At 45.6% G+C, this 15,880-nt stretch overlaps 1 protein-coding gene and 1 long non-coding RNA gene across 6 annotated transcripts in view; one reads left to right on the forward strand and one right to left on the reverse strand.

Annotated features, from left to right (window-relative positions):
- The window catches only part of LOC140911684 (uncharacterized), a 100,646-nt gene that overhangs the window by 80,212 nt on the left and 4,554 nt on the right, over positions 1–15,880 (forward strand). The gene's annotated exons all lie outside the window — the stretch shown is intronic.
- TJP2 (tight junction protein 2) overlaps positions 1–15,880 on the reverse strand; it is a 94,280-nt gene that overhangs the window by 56,286 nt on the left and 22,114 nt on the right. For 3 of the 5 annotated variants that reach the window (XM_073345179.1, XM_073345180.1, XM_073345178.1), the window contains one exon: positions 10,298–10,418. The gene's annotated coding sequence lies outside the window, so the exon portion shown is untranslated. Of the gene's footprint in view, positions 1–10,274; positions 10,419–15,880 lie in introns of those variants that run through there. The other 2 variants (XM_073345176.1, XM_073345175.1) reach the window with 2 other exon arrangements.

Here is a 15,880-nt window from a genome sequence, read left to right on the forward strand (position 1 = left end):
GGGCTCTTCAATGGAGCAGATAAAGTTATAACATGAGCCAATGGCTGGAAGTTGAAGCTAGACAAATCTAGACTGGAAATAAGGTATAAACTTTTAACAGTGAATGTAAATTAACCATTGGAACTACACCTCTACCCCAATATAACGCGACCCGATATAACACGAATTCGGATATAACGCGGTAAAGCAGCACTCCGGGGGGGCGGGGGGGGCGGGGCTGTGTGCTCCGATGGATCAAAGCAAGTTCGATATAATGCAGTTTCACCTATAATGTGGTAAGATTTTTTGGCTCCCGAGGACAGCGTTATATCGGGGTAGAGGTGTATTTACCAAATAATTCTCTGTTGGATTCTCCATTACCAACGATTTTTAAATCAAGATTGTATTTTTTCTAAAAGGTTAGCGTTAGGCCATAGAACTTCCCCGTAATTATTCCTATGTTACACAGGAAGTCACAGGTTTCTCAACCCATGTGTTGGGACCAAAAATTGGGTTGCCAGAATATTTCAAAGGGTCATGTGGCAGCAGGGCAGTAATTAGGGCAAGGTGACACCCAGGGTGCAAAGCTGGGGTGGGGGGAGAGGGGGAAGAGAGAGAGACAAACCCTGCAGCAAGCATAGTATTGCCACCCTTACTTCTGCCTGGCTTCTGGCTGCAGCGCTGCTTTCAGAGCTGGGTGCCTGGCCAGCAGCCGCTGCTCTCTGGCCACCCAGCTCTAAAGGCAGTGCCGTTGCCAGCAGCAGCGCAGAAGTAAGGGTGGCAAAACCATACCATGCCTAGTTATAACACTGTGTGGCAGCTCCTATCCCACGGGGCTGCCTGGGCTCGCCTCCAGGCACTGCAACTTCTGGGGCCCCAGCACCACCCAGGTTTGGCCCAGTCGTCATGACAAAAGCAGTCTGAGTAGGCCAAATTTGAGTGAGTGGCACTGCAACCCCGTAAGCCAGGTCACATCTCCACTCACACAAATTTGGTCAAGTCTGGAGGGGGAAGGGGGGCAGGGCCAAGCCTGAACAGCGCTGCAACCCTGGAGGAGCAGAGAGCCAAGCCCAGCCAACCCCAAAGCACAGGAGCTGCAGAAGCTGCCGCTGTGGGATGAGTGCTGGGCAAGACCCCTCAGAAACCACATCAGGGCCTCCACCCCAAGACTATTTACTGGATCGCAACAGGCCATTAACATTTTGAGCCCAAAAACATTGAGAACCATTGGACTAGATAATCACAATGGTCCCTTCTGGCCTTGGAATCTATGAGAAGGATGTAGATCCAGCAGTGTTTATAGAACACAAAGCTAAAGCTGGTATGGTATGCAGTGAAAGAGCATATTTTCTCTATAGTATATTCAGAAACTTGCTGAAACTAGAAAGGAATGTACAGAAGCTTTGAAAGGGAGGACTCCGGCAGAAATCACACGGCTTGATTCAGAAAAAGGGACTGTAATTTTCTCTCTCCAGCTCTATCATTCAACCACCAGAGCAACGCAACTCCAGGAGGATAGGGCAGGAGTTGGTTGCAAAGAACTAAAGCTTAAAAAAAATTGCTTCCACCCCACACCTACCCCAGACAGAGAGGCCTTCTGTGCATATAAGATACACAGATAAGGGAAGAGAAGACAGCAGTTGAGTAATACAGGGAGCATACAGATGTAACAACACTTCAGAAAAGTGCAAACAATGTATTACTTTGTTTGATGTGTCCACATGCTTACAGAGAAAACAATGGAGGATTTCCTGTACACCAGGGATTCTCAACCTTTTTCTTTCCTCCCCAACCGCAACATACTGTAAAAACACCACTGCCATGGGAGGGGCAAGGGTGGCTCCAGGCTTCAGCTGCAGGTGGTGGTGGTGGAGGAAGGGCTCTGGGTTTCAGCTTCAGGTGGGAGCTTCTGCCCCACAGGGCTGAGGGGGGGGTCTTGAGGACTTGGGGCTTCTGCCCCATGGGGTGGGGGGTAGCTTGGGGCTTTAGCCCCATGGGGCAGCTTCTGCTGGAGCTCTGGGGTTCTGCCCCACGGGGAGCCGGGACTCAGGCCTTCTGCCCAGGGGGCAGGATGTGCTGAGGCTCATGGCTTTAGGAGAGAGCAGGGCTCACAACTCCAAGCTTCAGCTGCCAGGTACCCAGGCTCAGGGTGGCCCTGCTTGGCAGCCCCCTGAAAAGGCTCACGGACCCCCAATAAGCCAAGGATCCCTGGTTGAGAACTGCTGCTGTACACCAAGCCGTGTAACCCAATTCTTCTCTAGTTCAGTCTCCAAATCCTTCTTTCTAAACTATCCCTCACAAAGAGTACTGCTATGCAACAGCACCCTGAAAGGGCAAAATTTGTAATGAGGACTTAAATTCAGAACACACACTTGTCTTCAGTTCGTTCCATTGCAGAACAACAAAGCAAAATTGCAGCCAAATATTTTATAGAAACAACGTCCAATCTTTTCATCCTGAGGGACAAACTTATTTCAGGAAGCCCATCGTCCCCTCTCTCTCATTTTCTGTACTGTAAAAGGAAGAGAAATCATCTGCAAGTCCCCTGCCAGGAATTTATGTGGTAAGGGGAGGGTAAGCAATCCCCAGCAAGCATAGAGCATGAGGCTTGTTAAGGGCAGGAATGCAGCATTCTCCAGCTATCCCCAGCCAGCAGGTGGTCCCTTGGGGACCATAGCCAGCTGGCACAAGTTAGAGAAGACCCCATGCTGCTCTCAGCTTCTCTTCCTTTTCCCCACTCCTGGACTACCCTGGGTGGAGGAGGGTAGTGGGTGGGAGGCGAGCCATCCCTTGCTAGGTCCCCTCCTAAGTTCAGGCAGAGCTAGTCAAGCTCCTATCTTGCTCTCCCAGGAGCTCCCTCAGCCTGGCTGGTAAGCAGGCAATGGAGTAGCCACAGCTACCATTCTCTTCCCTCTTCTGCAGTGCCAGGGATGTGCTGACCTGAAATGGCAGGGAAGGGACAGCAACTGCTCAGATCACTCCTGGCTCACACCAAAGCTACTCTGGGTGCAGCAGGGAAAGCAGTGGAGCAAACACTGCTCCCAATCTCCGCATAGTGATAAATCAAAGCCGAAGCAAAGCCACAGGGTCTGAGGGCATGTCTCAGGGAGCATATTTTTAACACATAGGAAGAAAACGTGTATATCACTCACAAGTTGCCCTTAAAGGCCCCAGTTTAGTGCCTGGAGGACCATAAGTGTCTCTCCGGCCACAATGGGATCCATTCTGTATCATACAACTAACACACCCACCGACCCACCAAGTCAAAACATAAGCCACTGTCAGCTTCACACCTAGAGCTTCTTCTGCTCACTTCCTAACACCACAGTTAATTCTCCCTCTCACAGGTCTCAGTGCCCTGGGGACCTGTGAGAGAGAATATTCTGAGGGAGTGCAGCATGCCCTGCTGGAATGTTACCTAACTCTCTGAAAATCATTAAGTGGGAACACTCACCTGTCCCCCCCGTTACATGGCATACTGCAGTGGGAATGGTTATGCAAGAGCAGAACTACCATTTCAAAATAATAGTATAGCATTCTCGTTGTCTGTTCTAGAGGGGACCGAAGGGATATCTGTGAATCACAGCTTACACAATCCAGTCATTATTTTACATGCCAAACAAGATGAAGAGGCCACCGCTGCAACTCCATGTGCACAGGGGCATTGCAAGGAGTGATATTTTAAAATCAATCCCATTCCTAGGAGAATTAAACATCACTGAACTATACGACAAGTGTGCAAACTCCTCTCTCCATAACCTCACCTCCCATTGTGCTCTTTAGTTTAAATACACAAAGCAGATATTGAATTTGACCACAGGCAAACAATCTACATTCTGTGCAGCAGCAATTTAGAGAGATGACTTGCTGGAGCACATGGTCATGAGAAACCCGTTATTACTTCTGCAAATTATCAAATATTACTGTGAATGAAGGAATTGTGCAGCCACCAGCTTCAGCAAGAACACTCCAGACTGTAACATTTTAACATTATTTTTAATTTGTATCTTGTAGTAATCAGCACACACACTCCTGCCAAACAATATTCCCCATTGACCGGCAACTGGTTGTACTAATCAAAACCAGGTGGTTATTTTTTACGTTGTGAATTATGCTGTATTTTATCATTTCTGAACTGTGCCTTTTCCCTGGATTTTCCAACAAACATATTTATGTATTTTTACATGTAATATTTATGTCAATGTCATGATTACCAAGCAATGATATATATAGTGGTAAAATCAGGGGACTAGGAACACTTCAGTGAGAGATGCCAGTGTGACATACCAGGGTACAACCTAGACTAATGAGTAGCTGTGTCACCCCTACCCTCTAACCTGAGGTGCCCTTTACAATGCCTTGCTGCTCACAAACAGCCTTCAGCGTGTAAGTTGCTCCCAGCTATGTCTCTGTGTGTGGTGCAGCCAGTCAGCTACACTTTAGCTCTTACCATCCTTAAAAATCACCACAGGGTGACCCCAAAACACTCCCTGTCTCAGATTTTCCCCAGAAACATATATGTCCCATACTGCCCAACCCTCTCTTGGAGAGTACAAATACATTGTATTTGAGTCCATTATTCCTTTAAAGGGAATAATATGCACACATTACTCCAAATGAGGTTATCCAGACACTTCAATTTGAACACACTGGATTAGATAAAACAACAAAACAAGTTTATTAACTACAAAGAGAGATTTTAAGTAATGATGCATAAAAGTCAGAAATGGTTACAAGAAAAAGATAAAACTCTTACTAGTATCTACTTAAGAAACTTTCTTAGTTGCAATGCAAACTCTCTCATCATATGCTCCAGCAGATTACTGACCAAACTCTCTAGGTCAGGATTCCTCCACCAGAGTCCAATTACTTCTCCCCATTTGTCTCTTAGGTGCAGTAAATGCGATGGGCAGAGAGTGAGAAGGATGCCGAGGGGTGTTTGTCCCCACTCTTTATAGTTTCAGTCTCTCTTCTGAAAAACATTTCCAGCTGATAAACAGGAGCCAAAGAGGCTATGTGGAAGGATATTCCCTGCTTGTTTTTTCACCTGCTTTAACTTCCTTTGTATTCCCTTCCTGCTTGATGACTCTGTTTACTGCTTAAATGCAAATGAACCAGAGCACACATTCCTTTGTTTAGGACAGACCTGTTTGCCAACTTCTGCTTGGGTAGGGCTGTGGGGTTTGGAACGTGTGTTAACAACATCATACAGTGGGATCTTATAACTTCATATACTATGTTGTCATACACATTTTACCAGGACAATATTGACCAGCAATTCATGAGTTTTCAAATGATACCTTACAAGGCATACTTTGGATAAAGATTATTACAATAGTGAGTAGGGTGTGACTACAGGGGTATATTCTGTTACAGTTGGATACTTGTGAGAATTAGACCACTTATTCGGGCACCTAAATAAGGACTTAGAAGCTTAATTTTAGGCATCTAGTGTTAAAAATCTTAGCCCAGAAGATCTAGGTTCTATTCCCAGCTCTTCCTCAGATTCCTATATAATCTTGGGCAGGTCAGCTGTGTCTCTTAGTTTCCCCTATCCATAAAATGGGGCTAACACATACCACAGTAAAATTAATTAAGATCCTCTGATGAAAGGTGCTATCAATTATCTTGTAAGAATACCATGCTGTTAAGCCCTCTTCCCCTACATCATAGATTTTACAGGTTGATGGCAAACAGCATTCCAAATTACACATAAAACAGTTTGTCTAGCCTTAATGATTAAAAGTGATGGATTTATTAATATCTTTTATAGTGACTTGGGGGGCAGAAGGCATACAATAGAATGAGCCTTCAGCACTGCTTAGGGGACTAGCTAGTGCAGGAATGCCCAAAGAAGTGCAAGATAAAATCTACAAGACATAGCATACTGACGCTGCACTCAGCTTTAATGCAGAGACGCAGCATGCAGAGATTACAGGTCTCTGTGTACAATGTTTGATTTTGTTCATCACACATCATAATCTGTTGTGTCAATGGGATAACAGCCACCGTAGAACTGCATAGGGCACTTGTGGCTACTCCTAGTCTGGCTTCTATGACTACAAAAGAACCACCACCAGATATCTACACATTTTCAACTCTGCCCGGAAAAGCAGGTTACTCTTTTTCAGTGTAGAGATGCAACACAAACGGAACTGAAAATTTTAAAGTAGTTTATATTAATGTAAGAGTAGAGTGAGAAAATGTGTTAAACTTTAAGATGAATTGTTATGACTGGCACTTGATTACAGTTCACAAAGTGAAAAATTTTTTCAGCCACTGTGACAGACTAGATTAAAAACCCACTGCAGAGAGATCACTATATTAAGAACAACATTATACTTTAAAGACCAAGATACCAAACCTATCAATTTGTTTATAGTGCTAGTTTAGAGCTCCTTGGCCACTTTGTTTACATAAGATTTTTAGCAGTGAGCCCAGAATTTTCTTATGCTAAAATACAATCCAAAACATCATGAGCACATAGTACCAAGCAATGGTTTACTCTGAATAGATTTTTACCGACTGTATAATGTTGAAATACATGCAACAGCATCCTGAACCATAGCAAATGGGAGAGGCAGTACAGTCTATTGTACAATAGGCAGAACATGGACCAAATCCGGACCACCAGATGCTTTTGAACAGCCCCCGAAATCTTTTTATTTACTTATTATTATTATTGTTGTTATTTTTAAATTATTTTCTCTGAAGTCCAGACCTTGAGAAAAAAAAAAATTGACGACCCCTGGTCTCCTGGATAGAGCACTGAACTGGTACTGAGACCTGGGATCTATTCCTGACCCTGCCACTGGCCTTCTAGATCACCATTCTGTGCCTCAGTTTCCCCCATCTTAAAATGGGGTTAATGATACTGACCTCTTTTGTATAATGCTTTGATATCTAGTGATTAAGCTAAGAGCCCGGTATTATTATATTATTATTGTTGTTATTATTATTAAATGCACTGTACTACTAAAAATTTGGAACAAAAAGAGGAGCAATTTTAATGCCCTAATTAATATATGCTCTTCTCTCTGCAGAACCACATTAAAAAGAGGACCCACTCAGCACTCATTTCACAGGCAAAACTCCCCTAGACTATTTTAGAATAGAGGACATAAAAACATTCTGTTTAAAAATTATTTTGTTTCCATTGTCCATCTCCTGTATTCTTCACTTCTCTTTCACAGGTCTTGATTATTAATCACATCTGTGAGACAATAGTGAGTTCAAGTGAGAGAAATGGCAATGGGAGTTGATGAAGGCAAGTTCCACTAGTATTAAAAATCTTTTCCACAATAATCAACGTTTAGGTCACGAGCAGAACAAGCAGACACACCACAGGGAAAGAAAGATCCTGCTTTCACGGAGATTACCATATTTATCAAGGGTAAGTGGAGAGAAATACAGAAAGCATCTGACATACAATAAATAAAAAACTTTGCTTGTAAAGAATATCAGTTAAGGAAAAAAATAAGCTCCAACAGGCTTTAGCAGCTCTTTAACCAAGTCGTTCCTTGACAGCATAAATCCACCTTCACAACTCTCTTTCTCCCCTTATCTGCTGTGTCTCATCGCATCACCCCTGCTGATTCAGCACATCCCTGTTGCTATCCTCTCCAAAGCAGTGTGAAAGTTACAGCTGCACCTATCCCTGAAGAACAGGGGGGTAAGGAAATATTGCCTGCCCTCCTCTTGGAGTTAATACTCTCCCAGCATAAAACTGTCTCCTCTGCAGCAGCGGGGGTATTTTTCAGCCTTGTCATCCCTAGACCTCTGACTTTGTCTACATCTTCACTAGGGAATTAAACATAAACTACCCTTCCCTTATGTTCACCAGTTCATCTGAACTTCTGGGAGCCCAAACGTACATCAGGCTCCGGTGGCTGGATGCATTTTCACCAGTGTGCTAGCACACAAAATGGGTCTGGTCACTGGAGCCATTTCTACAGTGGACTCCCACCAGTTCAGCTGAACGGGATTTTCAATAGGTTAAACTCCATACTGTAGACAGAACTTAACAGCAGAAAGCAGTCTGCCTTTTTGCCTGCCTGTGTGGGTGCAGGTTAAAACAGAACAGGGTCTTGTTCCTGATGTCCAGTGTACAATGCCTTTCCTTCCCACAGGTGTTTTAAGGATTATGCTCTCCACTCATCTGTTGGAAAGTGCAAGGAGGGCTTTCCTGACGATTACCTCTCCACCATCAGTGTGCTTCTTCCTTGGACCCCATAAGCCATCTTAACAAAACTTAGGTTCTAAATTCATATGGCTAAATGGCCAAGAGATCAGAGGTTTTTGTTCCTAACTCTACCCTCTTCAACAAAAATAGAGCAGGAGGCAGCGATAGCTCAACACAACTGGATCAAAGTCCTTTACTTGTTCAGGTAAAACTCAAGATTTGAAGGCAGCACAAGTTTCCAGGTTCTCAATAGCCATGGCCATACCGGGCACATTGACAAAACAAAAGTCCCACCAGTTCTAATAACAGTTCAGCTGAACCATTTTTAGAACTGATGGTAATCCTTATGTCAGTTTCCCCAGCGTAGGCAAAGCAAATATGTTTTTTTGTAAGAAAAGTCCTGCTAGAAAGGGATTCATAGATTCATAGATATTTAGGTCAGAAGGGACCATTATGATCATCTAGTCTGACCTCCTGCACAATGCAGGCCACAGAATTTCACCCACCACTCCTCAGAAAAACCTCTCTCCTATGTCTGAGCTATTGAAGTCCTCAAATCGTGGTTTAAAGATTTCAAGGAGCAGAGAATCCTCCAGCAAGTGACCATGCCCCATGCTACAGAGGAAGGCGAAAAACCTCCAGGGCCTCTTCCAATCTACCCTGGAGGAAAATTCCTTCCCGACCCCAAATATGGCGATCAGCTAAACCCTGAGCATGTGGGCAAGACTCACCAGCCAGATACTACAGAAAATTCTTTCCTGGGTAACTCAGATCCCACCCCATCTAATATCCCATCACAGGCCATTGGGCTTATTTACCATGAATATTTAATTACCAAAACCATGGGGATCTCAAACCCCATTTTCCTATTTGTAGTGTTGAGGCAGAGACTCTTACTTAGCACCATCTATTCTTGCTTCTAGATTATTAAATTAGATTAATCAAAGCTGCTAGTGTGTCAGATACACTATCCAACAAGTTCTTGCAGCCTATCACAAGTGACAGACACCCATCACCACAGAACCTGAGCAACATCTTAGGTGTCTCAAGGCCAAGATTAACTTGTATCATGCTCATGTAGTAGGATACGATGACCCCTATGCTCCTTTAAAAAGTTACCTTCTGTTTATTCCACATGAAACCAAGCTGAGCATCTGTTTGACATTCTCATCAAAAGCACCTGAGACAGGGTTTCAAATGCAAAATTTTCTAAGATGCCTAAAAGATACATTTACCTTAATGATGTACGATGAGAAAATATATGTGGCACAACACTGTGCTCTCTCTGGGTATTCTGTGCTATCCATGACTCAGTCACTGAGTAACTCACAATCATTTTGCCCTGTGTGCGTCGTTTAAAGTAATTGATTTTCTCAACACACACCCATACCAAATATTTATGTTGGTTGAAGACATTAACACAAATGAAATTAAACAAGTACTTAGATGATATTTTAGGAGCAAAACATTAGCTAACAGATGAACTAATCCAGGGATTGGCAACCTTTGGCACGCGGCCCGTCAGGGAAAGCCGCTGGTGGGCCAGGACAGTTTGTTTACCTGCAGCGTCCACAGGTTCAGCCGATCGCAGTTCCCACTGGCTCCGATTCACCGTTCCAGGCCAATGGGTGCTGCAGGAAGCGGTGCAGGCCAGGCCACCTCTTACCACAGCCAGCGTGGGCCTGGAACGGCGAACTGCAGCCAATGGGAGCTGCAATTGGCTGAACCTGCGAACGCTGCAGGTGAACAAACCAGCCTGGCCCACCAGCGGCTTTCCCTGCCAAAGGCTGCTGATCCCTGAACTAATCCAACCCAGTGTATCATTATTTACTTGGCACCAACATACTTGATGTTTTGCAGACAAGGTCTGTACTTCAAAGAACCTATGCTATGCACTACCAAACTTTAGAGTATGCATGTATATATTGCTCCTAAGTTATAAGGGAATTCCAATAGAATTACATCGGATCACTGCATGACCACCTGAAGAATACAGCCTGATAAATCAATTAAAAACCACAGCTGAAGGAAATAATGATAATTTGTCACGTATCATAAAGCATTAGCTACAACATTTTACAGATTTCAGGCTGACGACTTTTTCCTAACTGACCTTATGGATCTGTTAACTAGTACCTGGTGAGGAATGCTGCTTTTCGACACACACTGTCTATTTCTGGTCAAGTGTTTTGGGCTTGAGGTACAGCTGTTCACCCAGTCCCTCTCGCAAGGGGATGGCAGGGTAGTAGTCTGTTTCCTGAAAAAAAAAGTTGCATTTAAGTCAAGTATAATCACAATGAATGCGTCAAGCTGTCCTGCACTGACTCAAGGCATGAGCACCAATGGCAGGGCAGATTGTTAAGAACCAGGGCACAAACCCCAAATGGTTGTGAGCTCAATACTTAGATTTCACCAACCAATTATCAAGTGTAAACTCCTTAGGCACTATAACTGTCTTAACATGAAACCACAGTCTCCTTGGGTACACCGACTCGTCTTGCCACCCAGGTGAGCCTACCTTTGTGACAGATGGTCCCTTACACCAAGTATCACAGCAATATTCTGGTTACTTCAGTCCCAAAGAACAGTAATTTACCCCATGCCAACTGCACTTTAGATCTCACACCAAAGACAACACTTGTAGCCAATCCTATAATAAACTAACTAAAGATTTATTATATACGAAAAGCAAATGACAATTATTTACAAGGATAAAGCAAGTAAATATATATAACCACAAGTGAGTTCCAATCTTAAGATTCAAAAAGTAATAGAAGCTCCAATAATAAGCAAGCTCTATAGGACTTTTAGGGCTAACCCTGTCTAAGCACTGAGATCTTTTGCTTACGCCCCCCAGGGTCCAAGCCACATAAAGATATAGTTCCTTATTAGGAGTTTTTATTCCCTTTCCCCACTCTGCTTTGAGCTGCAGACTCAGCTGATGGGAAGAAATCTCTTGCATCACTCATCTTAATGGAGGGGTTGGGGGGGGGGGAAGAGTAAACAACAAAGTCTTTAGTCCTCTTTAACATTCCACACTAGTCCATCAAGTATAGGGAAGCCTTCCTTGATTGGCAAGACATAAAACCTCTGTTGGAGACCAGCATTTCACACTAGTCTGGTGATTTACACAATTACAGAGGCTTACAAAAGAAACGCTCAAATGTTACCTTACAATATGGATACCGATATTATAACTGAGATTAAGGCAGGCAGCAACTCACAGGCATTCCATAAAGTCTAAACACTAAGCACACCCTTATAATTCTAATGCCTATTTTAACACTACTAACACACAGGTGAGCCAGACTGGTTCCAGCTGTGTATTTGTCAGTGTTCAATGGAGACAAGGGGACCTTGGAATGAGCTGGCACCTGGCCTGTGAGCACCACAGAAGAGTGATCATGAAGCCTGGAGTACGGACATCCATAAGAAAAGGAAATTAAAGCAATTCCTTCTAAGCTAGCTTGTCTGCTTGAACTGTCCCTGGCAGTAAAGTGGAAATGTTGCCTGCCAAAGGGGAATCTTCAGCATTACTATTATTTGCTATGGTAGCGTCTAACCAAGTTCACAGCCCCATTGTGCTAAGTGCTGTACAAACACAATGAGAGACGTAACTGCCCTAAACAGTTTACAATCTAAGCCCTGGTCTACACTAGGACTTTAGGTCGAATTTAGCAGCGTTAAATCGATGTAAACCTGCACCCATCCACACGATGAAGCCCTTTAGTTCGACTTAAAGGGGTCTTAAAATCGATTTCCGTACTCCACCCCTGACAAGTGGATTAGCGCTTAAATCGGCCTTGCCGGGTCGAATTTGCGGTACTATGGACACAATTCGACGGTATTGGCCTCCGGGAGCTATCCCAGAGTGCTCCATTGTGACCGCTCTGGACAGCGCTCTCAACTCAGATGCACTGGCCAGGTAGACAGGAAAAGAACTGCGAACTTTTGAATCTCATTTCCTGTTTGGCCAGCATGGCAAGCTGCAGGTGACCATGCAGAGCTCATCAGCAGAGGTGACCATGATGGAGTCCCAGAATCGCAAAAGAGCTCCAGCATGGACTGAACGGGAGGTATGGGATCTGATCACTGTATAGGGAGAGGAATCCGTGCTATCAGAACTCCGTTCCAGTTTTCGAAATGCCAAAACCTTTGTCAAAATCTCCCAGGGCATGAAGGACAGAGGCCATAACAAGTTTCACGCAGCACTGCTTCGGATCCCTAAGGAGCTGAGGCAAGCCTACCAGAAAACCAGAGGGGCGAACGGCCGCTCTGGGTCAGAGCCCCAAACATGCCGCTTCTATGATGAGCTGCATGCCATTTTAGGGGGTTCAGCCACCACTACCCCAGCCGTGTTGTTTGACTCCTTCAATGGAGATGGAGACAACACGGAAGCAGGTTTTGGGGACGAAGAAGATGATGATGATGATGAGGTTGTAGATAGCTCACAGCAAGCAAGCGGAGAAACCGCTTTTCCCGACAGCCAGGAACTGTTTCTCACCCTGGACCTGGAGCCAGTACCCCCCGAACCCACCCAAGGCTGCCTCCTGGACCCAGCAGGCAGAGAAGGGACCTCCGGTGAGTGTACCTTTTAAAATACTATACATGGTTTAAAAGCAAGCATGTGAAAGGATTACTTTGCCCTGGCATTCGCGGCTCTCCTGGATGTACTCCCAAAGCCTTTGCAAAAGGTTTCTGGGGAGGGCAGCCTTATTGCGTCCTTCATGGTAGGACACTTTACCACTCCAGGCCAGTAACACGTACTTGGGAATCATTGTACAACAAAGCATTGCAGTGTATGTTTGCTGGCGTTCAAACAACATCCGTTCTTTATCTCTCTGTGTTATCCTCAGGAGAGTGAAATATCATTCATGGTCACCTGGTTGAAATAGGGTGCTTTTCTTCAGGGGACATTCAGAGGAGCCCGTTCCTGCTGAGCTGGTTGCCTGTGGCTAAACAGAAATGTTCCCTGCTGTTAGCCACAGGGAAGGGGGAGGATTGATGGGGTAGCCACGAGTGGGGGGAGGCAAAATGCGACCTTTTAACGAAAGCACATGTGCTATGTATGTAATGTTAACACCAAGGTTTACCCTGAAAGACTGTAGCCACTGTTTTATAAAATGTGTCTTTTTAAATACCGCTGTCCCTTTTTTTTCTCCACCAGCTGCATGTGTTTCAATGATCACAGGATCGTCTCCTTCCCAGAGGCTAGTGAAGATTAGAAAGAAAAAAAAAACGCACTCGTGATGAAATGTTCTCTGAGCTCATGCTGTCCTCCCACACTGACAGAGCACAGATGAATGCGTGGAGGCAAATAATGTCAGAGTGCAGGAAAGCACAAAATGACCGGGAGGAGAGGTGGCGGGCTGAAGAGAGTAAGTGGCGGGCTGAAGACAGGGCTGAAGCACAAATGTGGTGGCAGCGTGATGAGAGGAGGCAGGATTCAATGCTGAGGCTGCTGGAGGACCAAACCAGTATGCTGCAGTGTATGGTTGAGCTGCAGCAAAGGCAGCTGGAGCACAGACTGCCACTACAGCCCCTGTGTAACCAACCGCCCTCCTCCCCAAGTTCCATAGCCTCCACACCCAGACACCCAAGAACGCGGTTGGGGGGCCACCGGCCAACCAGCCACTCCACCAGAGAGGATTGCCCCAAAAAAAAGAAGGCTGGCATTCAATAAATTTTAAAGTTATAAACTTTTAAAGTGCTATGTGTCATTTTCCTTCCCTCCTCCACCATCCCTCCTGGGCTACCTTGGTAGTCATCCCCCTGTTTGTGTGATGAATGAATAAAGAATGCATGAATGTGAAGCAACAATGACTTTATTGCCTCTGCAAGCAATGATTAAAGGGAGGAGGGGAGGGTTGTTACCTTGCAGGGAAATAGAGTGAACCAAGGGGCGGGGGATTTCATCAAGGAGAAACAAAGAGAACTTTCACACCGTAGCCTGACCAGTCATGAAACTGGTTTTCAAAGCTTCTCTGATGCGTACCGCGCCCTCCTGTGCTCTTCTAAACGCCCTGGTGTCTGGCTGCGCGTAACCAGAAGCCAGGTGATTTGCCTCAACCTCCCACCCCGCCATAAACGTCTCCCCCTTACTCTCACAGATATTGTGGAGCACACAGCAAGCAGTAATAACAGTGGGAATATTGGTTTCGCTGAGGTCTAAGCGAGTCAGTAAACTGCGCCAGCGCACCTTTAAACGTCAAATGCACATTCTACCACCATTCTGCACTTGCTCAGCCTGTAGTTGAACAGCCCCTGACTACTGTCCAGGCTGCCTGTGTACGGCTTCATGAGCCATGGCATTAAGGAGTAGGCTGGGTCCCCACGGATACATATAGGCATTTCAACGTCCCCAACAGTTATTTTCTGATCTGGGAATAAAGTCCCTTCCTGCAGCTTTTGAAACAGACCAGAGTTCCTGAAGATACGAGCGTCATGTACCTTTCCCGGCCATCCCACGTTGATGTTGGTGAAACGTCCCTTGTGATCCACCAGGGCTTGCAGCACTATTGAAAAGGACCCCTTGCGGTTTATGTACTCGCCGGCTTCTTGCTCTGGTGCCAAGATAGGGATATGGGTTCCGTCTATGGCCCCACCACAGTTAGGGAATCCCATTGCAGCAAAGCCATCCACTATGACCTGCACGTTTCCCAGGGTCACTACCCTTGATATCAGCAGATCTTTGATTGCGTGGGCTACTTGCATCACAGCAGCCCCAACAGTAGACTTGCCCATTCCAAATTGATTCCCAACTGACCGGTAGCTGTCTGGCGTTGCAAGCTTCCACAGGTCTATCGCCACTTGCTTCTCAACTGTGAGGGCTGCTCTCATCTTGGTATTCATGCGCTTCAGGGCAGGGGAAAGTAAGTCACAAAGTTCCATGAAAGTGCCCTTATGCATGCGAAAGTTTCGCAGCCACTGGGAATCGTCCCAGACCTGCAACACTATGTGGTCCCACCAGTCTGTGCTTGTTTCCCGAGCCCAGAATGGGCATTCCACAGCATGAACCTGCCCCATTAGCACCATGATGCATGTATTGGTAGGGCCCATGCTTTCAGAGAAATCTGTGTCCATGTCCTGATCACTCACCTGACCGCGCTGACGTCGCCTCCTCACCCGGTATCGCTCTGCCAGGTTCTGGTGCTGCATATACTGCTGGATAATGCGTGTGGTGTTTAATGTGCTCCTAATTGCCAAAGTGAGCTGAGCGGCCTCCATGCTTGCCTTGGTATGGCGTCCGCACAGAAAAAAGGCGCGGAATGATTGTCTGCCGTTGCTCTGACGGAGGGAGGGGCGACTGACGACACAGCTTACAGGGTTGGCTTCAGGGAGCTAAAAATCAATAAAGCGGGTGGCTTTACATCAAGGAGTATTTCAGGCAGGACTTCACGGAGGGTTCCAATAAGAAATGGTGCACCTAAGTTATTGTTCTTATTGGAACAAGGAGGTTAGTCTGGCCTCTGATTGATACATGGCTAGATTTACCTTGCTGCACCTTCTCTGTGAGTGACTGCAGTGTGACCTACAGGAATGAGTCCCCTTGACGGGTGGGGGGGGGGGGGGGGAGTAAATGAGTACAAAACAAATCTGGTCTATTTCTTGTTTTGATCCACTCCATCTATCTTTTACTTCTTTGGCTGGCAGCAGACGGTGCAGAAGGACTGCATGCCATCCACATCTCATGGCTGCTCGGCAGAAGATGGTACAGTA

Source organism: Lepidochelys kempii, chromosome 5 (genome assembly GCF_965140265.1).
Source record: "Lepidochelys kempii isolate rLepKem1 chromosome 5, rLepKem1.hap2, whole genome shotgun sequence".
Classification (NCBI taxonomy): Eukaryota; Metazoa; Chordata; order Testudines; family Cheloniidae; genus Lepidochelys; species Lepidochelys kempii.